This window comes from Carassius carassius, chromosome 17, assembly GCF_963082965.1.
Source record: "Carassius carassius chromosome 17, fCarCar2.1, whole genome shotgun sequence".
Classification (NCBI taxonomy): Eukaryota; Metazoa; Chordata; class Actinopteri; order Cypriniformes; family Cyprinidae; genus Carassius; species Carassius carassius.
Genome location: NC_081771.1, coordinates 32345371 through 32355169, shown reverse-complemented (window position 1 = coordinate 32355169; position 9799 = coordinate 32345371).

The following is a 9799-nucleotide window of genomic DNA, read 5'->3' as shown; positions in this document are numbered from 1 at the left end:
ATTGGTTTGAATGTTTTGCTGAGTGGTGGTTGCAGACAGCAAAATCAACATATAAATATCTGTTCATAAAGCAAAATGCAAATTCAAGATGTACATACACTTACATATAGAGCAATTTTGGTTAATTATAATGTGAAAAGATATAATAGCCTGGAATGCAACCGGAAACCCCCCACATTCAAAGCTACAAAACATTCCCACTCGACCAGCCAGTCATTCTGGACTAACTGCTGATCCATGTAGTTATGCACTGATCTACACTCTTAAAAAATAAAGGTTCTTTAATGGCTACTACGGTTTCATGAAGGTCCTTTAGAACTGTTGACATGAACTTTCTGCACCATTTTTTAAACAAAGCGGCACTCTTTTCACCTGTTTCTTGTGTTTTCAACTGTTAAATACTTTGCATATGTCTCTTATGCACTGTGAAGTCATGTATGGAAATGCTGCTAGATGAAGCCTTGTTTTCTGGTTTGAGGATAGTTCTGCTTGCGTTCTTGGTTTCAGATTACATTCACCCTCTTGTCTCGCTGGAATTAGAATTGACTGTTTTGGCTTTGACCTTGGACACTTTAATGTTTACAGTCTTTGCATTATGGCTGGAGTTGAGCTTGTTAAAGAGTCCAAGGCACTCGTTTGACCGTGTAATTGTCTTATACCTTATAAAAGACCTTATAAAGTTTGGCACATCCATACACACAGTTCTTGCCGAATCATTGTTATGTTGGCTGAGACAAAACCTCAGTCACTGAATGTACATCTATGATGGCTTCCTTTGAGACTCTATAATCACATCTAATTCTATCAGCTCAGCTGAGGAGACAACATCCTCCTCTCGTGTTACAGGGCTTCGGATCGGAGCTAGCTGCCCATATTAAGTTCATCATGAGTCTATTTTTGGAGGCATAGTGTGAGATTTTATTTCAAACTCTTGTATTCTTGAGGAACATACAGTATCTGAATTGTATTGTTTAGGGAAAGTGTGTTAGATGTTGCAGTCATATGTAACTATATCTTAAAGGTGAATGATTTTTGCTTTTCCTTTAAGCAGCTGTTTTCTCAGAATGACTTCTGTTGTGTCCCATGCCTCAGTGTTTTCAAGCAGAAGACGGGTTTTCCCAATAAACTTCTGTTTTTCTTGTTGAAGGCCACAGTTCTTGTTCTCTGAATGTCTTTATTCTTGCATTAACCCACAGTTAAATAATTACTAGCATTTGAGAGACATTATGAATTCATCTTAATTGAATGAATCAGTCCTCATTATTGAACATGACTCAATTTTAACTTAATTTTATCCCTCTTTTAGTACGCCAGACCATGACAGCAGAACAGAAGACGACTGGTGCTTTGAAACGAACATTTCTGAGCTTTTCTTCTCAGATGGCGTCTTATTTTCACTGATTAAAAGATCTTTCTCAGATTTCAAGGCCAATTAAAACCAGCTAAAGTCATGCAAAAGGAGAAGACATGCTCAGTGCTATTTAAACCACAGCACACTAAGGTATTTTATTGTAGTCTGGCGCTAATAATAGTACGTGCAATCAAGTCCTGTTCAAACTAATCCATTGACAATTGATGGCAGTGAAAGGTCATATTGAAAACTGAAAGAACGTATACATGTTGTTAAAGCAGATCTGAAAGCAGGAACAGCGGATAACAGCTATGACAATAACCATTCATTAACCATAAGTCTTAGAAAATGCCACCTTCCACAATTGTGATGTCAAATGATGGATAATTGGAAACTGAAGCAGCACCCAGCAAAGCGGAAGTTTGTGGTTTTCATAATGACCACAAATGTGATCTGTGATCTGCACAATGTGGAAATGTAAAAGCTACAATCAAATCCTGTCCATATACAGAAACAAATTTCAGAAATCAAATCGGGAGGTCAACTTAGATTAACATTTGAAAAGAGTCAATATAACATGACACTGATCTCAACTTATCTGAGTGATACATTAACAGCAGTATTTTGGGTAAAAACCATTAATCTTTTCATTTAGGATGCAATTTGACGGTTGATTCTCTGAAGGCATCTGAAGTCGCGGGTCGGACACTGGCGGATGTGTTTTTAGGATCAGATCTCTGAGGAGCTGCACTCAGTGAGTGTGAATGCTAAACAGAAAACAAAGATATACTAATGTTCGTAGTTGCCCTGGGATCAGTTAGATATGATGAATATTGCTTAGCATCCTCAGCTCACATGCTAATAAGCATGCAAAATATTTATGAGTGTTTGTGACCCTGGACATTATTTTTAAATACAAATAAAGGTAAAAAAAATGAAGTTTTTCCTTTTTTATTTATAAAACTAACATAATCGAACCCTAAAATAACACAAGTTGAAGTTTGTAAATGATGCACAAAAATCTTTTTTTTTTTTTTTCGCCCTTTTCCTGCAGTTCTGCAAAATCTGCTGCTCTGTAGTTGTTTGTTTGTTTGTGTGAACTCAGTGTCACTTCAGCACACAAATCCCCATATGTTTAACACCACGAGAACGAGCACACAGCTGGGACTTGAACACTGCCGAGGGAACGTCATGATCACTGGATTTGACAATGTTTGTGACATGTTTCAATGTACCCTGGACTGCTGTGATATTGACTGTTTTTCACTTCCATCTGTTCAGATTTTCTGAGGCCTAAATGTCACATGAAACAAAGACTACGTTTACATGAACATCAGTGATCTAACTGCTTATACCTTATTCTAAATAAGGCAAAATTATGATGAAGGCGTTTACTTTAGTTGCTTTTAGAATATTCTTTATTCAAAATGCTGCGAAATGTCCTCCACGATGGTAATAGTGTGATTAAAGTGTGTACATGTCTATACTGTACTTCGATAATGTGACTAAAATAGGAATACTCTACATTAATCTTTAGCCAGATTAAGTTAGTCAAAAATCTCGGTTTACCTGGTAGATTCTTAATCAGAGTATTGTCTTAGTCGTATAAAATAGGAATACCGTTGTCCATGTAAACATACTGAGTTTTGTTGATCAAATGGTCTTTTCTTGTCTAAGTGGACATTCAAGCATTTCTGAAGGACTAGTTGAGTGAGAAATTCAAAGACTAAATCGTGTGAATGAGTGATTCGATTGACTCACAAGTCGCCACCTTCTGGTGTAACTGTATAACCTGCAGGAAGACAGATGTGGATTGATGTAGACACTGTCCCAGTGCAGAGCCAGATTATCCATAAGGGCACTTGGGCCAGTGCCCAGGGGCACCAACCATTCACAACAACTAGGGGGGCACCACATGACACAAGCTTTAAAAATATTTTTCATAAATTGTTTTATTATTAACTTGAAATTCTTAAAAGACCATACATAACTCTTTATGAACACCAACTTAACAACAATAATAATAATAAATTATAAATAAATAAAGATTACATGACCACTATCAGCCCCCCCCTTCCATCCCCAATCTGTCAGAGTTGAGTTGGTCCACAACAAGTACGCGCAAATGTGTCATTTTTAACGCCTACAGAAAATGAATCAAAATGGACAGACGTCAATTGAGTGGTTTTGCAAATAGAAAGTTAAAGAAAGACAAGGACGCTAGGCGTTTAGCTACAATTCAAAATGTTCCAGGGATCGAAAGTTTTTTTTTAAATGAGTGAAGAATGAGCTCAGGACGACAATGACACAGAAGCAATCCATGTTTCCCATTGAAGTTAAAGTTAAAACATTACCGTCTACAGCCGCGAGAGGGCGCTCTATGCTGCTCAGTGCTCCTGTAATCTACCACTGAAAACATAGAGCGCCCTCTCGTGGCTGGAGATGGTAATGTTTTAACTTGGTTCTTGGTTCTACATAAATGCGACTTATAGTCCAGTGCAACTTATATTCCGGTATGTTTTTTCCTTGTCATGACGTATTTTTGGACTGATGCGACTTAAACTTAGGTGCGACTTATAGTCCGAAAAATATGGTAGTTGGACAAGTTAATAAATTACATTTGATTTGAGAAATCACCTTAATTATGTCTGGGAGGGGGGGCTTTTGAGGTATAGTGCCCAGGGGCACCACACTGTCTTAATACGGCCCTGTCCCAGTTAGGGATGGGACGATAACCGGTTTTATTGATAACCGTGATAAAATGTGCTGAAGGTTAGTAATATCGTTTAAAAATGAATTATCATTAAAACCGTGTTTGATTATCGCGGTTTTAATAACTCACTATTAAATCATGTCCAGCCAGCAACAGTCTGACGCAAGCGCAGCGCACAATGTTTTTTTTGGAGAAGGAATGGCGAAAGTCAGTGACTTTTCTATGCTTTTCTATGCTTTTACACTTTTCATTGTAAGGAAGGAAATGCCACAGAATTTAATCTCTCTTTAAATTAAGTGCATAGAGTTGCTTGTTTTATTAGTTGTTTGTTGATTATTAAATATAAAACTTGCTGAAATGTTTTCAGTGTGAGCATCAACTATTTTTGAACACTTTCATCTCGTTTCAACAAAACCGTGATAATATTGATAATCGTGATAATTTTAGTCACTATAATCGTGATATTAAATTTTCATACCGTCCCATCCCTAGTCCCAGTGTTGTATAAACAGACTTTTAAACAGGAGGAACACTTCCCCAGCTCCTATTTAATTTGCTGCTGATGTCAAAGATTGTGAGTCCAATCAAACTCTACAGTGTTTAGGAGAAAGCTCATGAAATTAGAATGATTTCTGAAAGATCAAGTGCCTCTGAAGAGTAATGATGCTGAAAATTCAGCTTTGATCACAGGAATAAATTACATTTTACAATGTATTCAGATAGAAAACAGATATTTTAAATTGAAATATTATTTCATAATGTTAGTGTTTTTACTGCATTTTTGAGCACATAAATGCAGCCCTAGCAAGCAGAAGAGACTTCATTAAAAGTTTCCAAACGTTTGACAATTACTGTAGGCTATATTATCAGTTCTGAATGATACACAAGCTTTGGTTGCTCATTAACACTTATCCTCAGCTTCTCAAGACATCACACCCAGTGACTCATGACATCACTTCAGCCGTCTCCAAACACACACACACACACACACTCCTCCACAAACAAACCCTCAGAGCCATTCATGTCTGTCATATAACAGTGACAGAAATACAATCCAGAGAGGAGCACAGAGCAGCATCACACACACATTTAACACCAATCAGTCACTGTCCATGCACTTCTAATGATCTTCCATACCTCACAGAGTATTTCAGGGCGAGGTGAGTGATTTTCTCACAGGTGGCAGAGGAGGGGGACGTTTCGGCTCTTTACCCCAGCGAGATGAGCTCTTCCTGGGGTTCAGAGCTGTTTACACCTGGAGGTGTAGAGCTGATCCTCAAATAACTGTCTAAAGCCACAGAAGCACAGCGGAGATCTGTGTTTAACAGTCCCGAGGCGGTTCAATCACGACCACGATAGAGCCACATGAGTGCACACACACTGCTCAGTTATTACTGTAATATACAAATATTGTATAGATAGGCCAACTCACAAATGCAAACATATACATGTTTTAGTGTATTTTTATCTTACACCACACACACACAGCTGGGAGTCTCAGGTAAAGCTGTTTTCCACGCTTCTCATCTCCTCACAGCTCTTCATGTGAAATGACACTCAATCTCAAATGGCGCCCTCAGGCCACCGTACAGCTGCAGAAGTGTTTCCATACGTGTGCAACTTCACAAGTTCCTTTAGCTCAGCTATAAAGGGTGCTTTTCTGTTTGCTTATACTTTTTGCTGTTTTGACAAGAAACGGTGTATAAACTTTTACTTTCAGAGCTTTCAAGCTGACAAATGAAATGTTAGAATACATTCGTTGCATGGTATTTTGACTTTTTAAGGGAGGCCATATATCTACTTTTTCATGGGTTTTAAATTGCCTAATATATCTGGGTTTTAGCTTTGTTTTCCTGTTGTTTTCAGACTTGCTGAAGGTAAAGACTGAAAAGTAGTTTGACCAATTGCATGGAGGAATTGTAAATAATCGCCCAATCGTGGGGTGAGAGAAAGTGGGATCTGCAGAGAACGGTAAAAGCAGTGCAGATATGTCTTTATGTAATGTATGAGGACTGTAGAGAGACTGTAAACAAAGTTAAAACCTGGACATTTTAGGCCATTTAGAAATCTCCAGAAACAAATGGCATATAGGTGTTTGGAAAACCACTGGATGAATGGTTTTCCTGTAGCAGTCAAATAACAATCCCAAGAAATCCCATGGATTATCATTTCCTCTATTGATAAGTGACATCATAGTAAACTATTGTTGACCTTTCACCTTACTGTCTGCAGCCTTTGAATAATTGCCAGTATTTGCAAAGAGCATTTAACTTCATTTGTGTTTCCGCTGAGTGAACCACACACACACATACACACACTATAACGCATTTGGTGATGTCATAAAGATTGACAGCTCACTTTCTGTTAACCCCGCCCACAAGTCTCAATCTGACTGGCTGGTTTGCTCAAATATTTACATTTATGCATTTATCAGATGCTTTAATCCTTAGTGTTTACAGAAGAACAAGAGCAAACCGTCAAAGAGCCAACAATAGATGTGTACAAGGCCAGATGGAAAGATGTTAATGTTCTAATTCAAATAATTGAATAGCAATGATGCATTTAAGGCTTTTAACTCCTATTTACTGTAACTCTTGAGTGCCATAACAAATTTATTATTCAAATCCTTTTTTATTATTAGTTAATTTCTGAAATGATAGCAATTAGAATATATATCTATATTTTTTTTTGAACCAGGTAATATAGTTTTATTTTAACTAAACTGCAGGCTGTTGAATGTGTTTCACAGATTTTTTAAAGCTTTTTCCTCCCAGCTTTGATTGTGACCCATGCAATCAGTTTTATAATAATAGCTTTAGTTCATCTGACTGAAATGAGATTTATTTGAATACAGTAAGCATTCATGTTTCTGTGATCTGTTGCCATTGATTCTGCACATATGTATGTATTTATACATTTGATTTATTCTAATAGCCTTTACTTATAAGAGCATGTTGCTCATTCTCACCTATTATTTGTGCTCATCTTGGCAGAAACATAATTTTAAACTGCATTCCTTTTGTGGATCTTTATTGAGCAATGCTTCATAGTTTATATGAAGTAAACTGTTAGGAATATAATGAGATAATGACAGACAAGCTATGACAATCATAATCAGATAATGCTTGTTGGCACGAGAGCATGTTGTGGTTTGGCATCTGCATTATTATCAGACAAACTGTGATTAAGCCGAATATTTCCTGCAGATTACAGTTCAGCAAGACTCAAACTGTGTTTTCCTCTAGTAGTGCATCAGCCCTACTATTCTCCATCAGATACTCGTTACTGCAATGAGTCGGATCCAATTATTTTACATTATACTAAAGCGAGTAAACAGGCCATAATGAGCGCAGAACACGGAGCTCGATGGAAAACGACAGCGGAGAGGCTTTATTTTCATGAATATGCTTCCACGAGTGTTAAATGAGCTGTGAAATGAGATTCCATCACACACACACGGCATTAAAAAAGTGTTAAAGTGTTTAAAAGGAAAACTGAAAGAAAGTAAAAAGCCAATCTCGCTTTAGGAGCAAATCTGGATCATTACATTGACTTTTGGAAGCCATCAGAGGAATTAGATTTGCTAATGACATAATGGTGAATGCATGCTTATAAATGCAAATAAATACAGGACATACACACACACACACACACACACCAACCCTTCAGACATACGCTTGTTGAGAGATTTACAGATTTACAGACACTCGTCTGTTGCCGAGTGTGTGTGTGTGTGTGTGTGTGTGTGGATCCACAACAGCTCAGTTTTTGAATGTTCTCATGGTTTGGAGGCACTTTGCACCTGCTGTGGAGAAACTTTCATTCAACTCATTTGCATTTGTTCACTTTGCGTCTGTTTCTGAGCTTCGGGCTGTGAATGAAGTTTTCCCCAGCAGCTCTTTCTTTCCTCATGACATGCAAAGTGCAAGAGATTAGAATAAAAATTCCATATGAAAGTAAATTCAATTAAATCTTTTTGAAATGACAATTTCACTTGTAATACTGAGAGTAATAGAATAAAAGCTGCTCCAGTGATATTTCAGATGGATTTGTGATATATGAATATCTCCAGCAGAGCAGATGTCTGCCTCAAATGTCACACATCACATCTGTCAACATGTTTAATCCAAACCGCATCTGAGTGCAGATACAGTCCATATGAGATCTTCAAGTGAACATCAGTTATTTTTGAAGAAACTGATGCTGTGAACCAATAATATGTGAATGAATGTGTAACAACATGCTGTACTTCACTGAAATTGTATGATCATAATGATGTTGAGAGTCTTTCACACTGTGTATTTTTGAATTACTGTGTATTTATCAGTGTTAAAGGGATAGTTCACTGAAAAATGAAAATTATGTCATTAATGACTCACCCTCGTGTCGTTCCAAACCCGTGAGACCTCCGTTCATCTTCTGAACACAGTTTAAGATATTTTAGATTTAGTCCGAGAGCTCTCAGTCCCTCCATTGAAGCTGTGTGTACGGTCTACTGTCCATGTCCAGAAAGGTAAGAAAAACATCATCAAAGTAGTCCATGTGACATCAGAGGGTCAGTTAGAATTTTTTGAAGCATCGAAAATACATTTTGGTCTAAAAATAGCAAAAACTACAACTTTATTCATCATTGTCTTCTCTTCCGTGTCTGTTGTGAGAGAGAATTCAAAACACAACAGTTCAATGATATCCGGTTCGCGAACGAATCATTCGATGTCGAACTGAATAGTTTTTCATTAATCCACAAATGACTTAAGATGTTAACTTGTTTAATGTGGCTGACACTCCCTCTGAGTTAAAACAAACCAATATCCCGGAGTAAATCCTTTACTCAAACAGTACACTGACTGAACTGCTGTGAAGAGAGAGATGAAGATGAACACCGAGCCGAGCCAGATAACGAACAACAGACTGACTCGTTCTCGAGTCAAGAACACTGATCTATATATATAACACATTATAGATCAGTGGTCAAGAACCGTTTCTGTCAGACGTGTCCGATTCGAGAACCGAGGAGCTGATGATACTGCGCATGTGTGATTCAGCGTGAAGCAAACCGACACACAGAGCGTCTGAACCGAACTGATTCTTTTGGTGATTGATTCTGAACTGATTCTGTGCTAATGTTTTGAGCCCAGGTAAACCGAAGGCTTGAATCAAGGGCAATCATCGCAAATGACGCCATTATATGTCGAGCGCAAAAGAAACGGTGAACCGTTTTCTTCAACCGATTTATTGAATCAAACTGTCCGAAAGAACTACTGGTGATCCGAAAACTGATGCAACCGGTTCTTGACTCGAGAATGAGTCGTTATCTGGCTCGGCTCGGTGTTCATCTTCAGTTCTCTCTTCACAGCAGTTCAGTCAGTGTACTGTTTGAGTAAATGAATTACTCCGGGATATTGAAAAAATTTAACTAACTAATTTATTTTAACTTAAAATCAGTGTCATTATAGTTAACAGGGTTATGAACTTAAAATCATAAAAAAAAATTAAAAAAATGGTTGTTACTTGAAATAAAGTTAATTAAAATAAAATACATTTAAATAAAAAAATAAAGATGTATTAAAATAACTAAAGCTGAAGTGAAAATTAATTAATAAAAAAAACCTATATAGGTATATTAATAAATAAATAAATGCATGATAAAAGCACACAAAACTAAAAATGTACCTAAAATGAAAATTATTTAATAAAAATGTAAGAAATATTTTAGAAGGTCAGCTGACTGAATA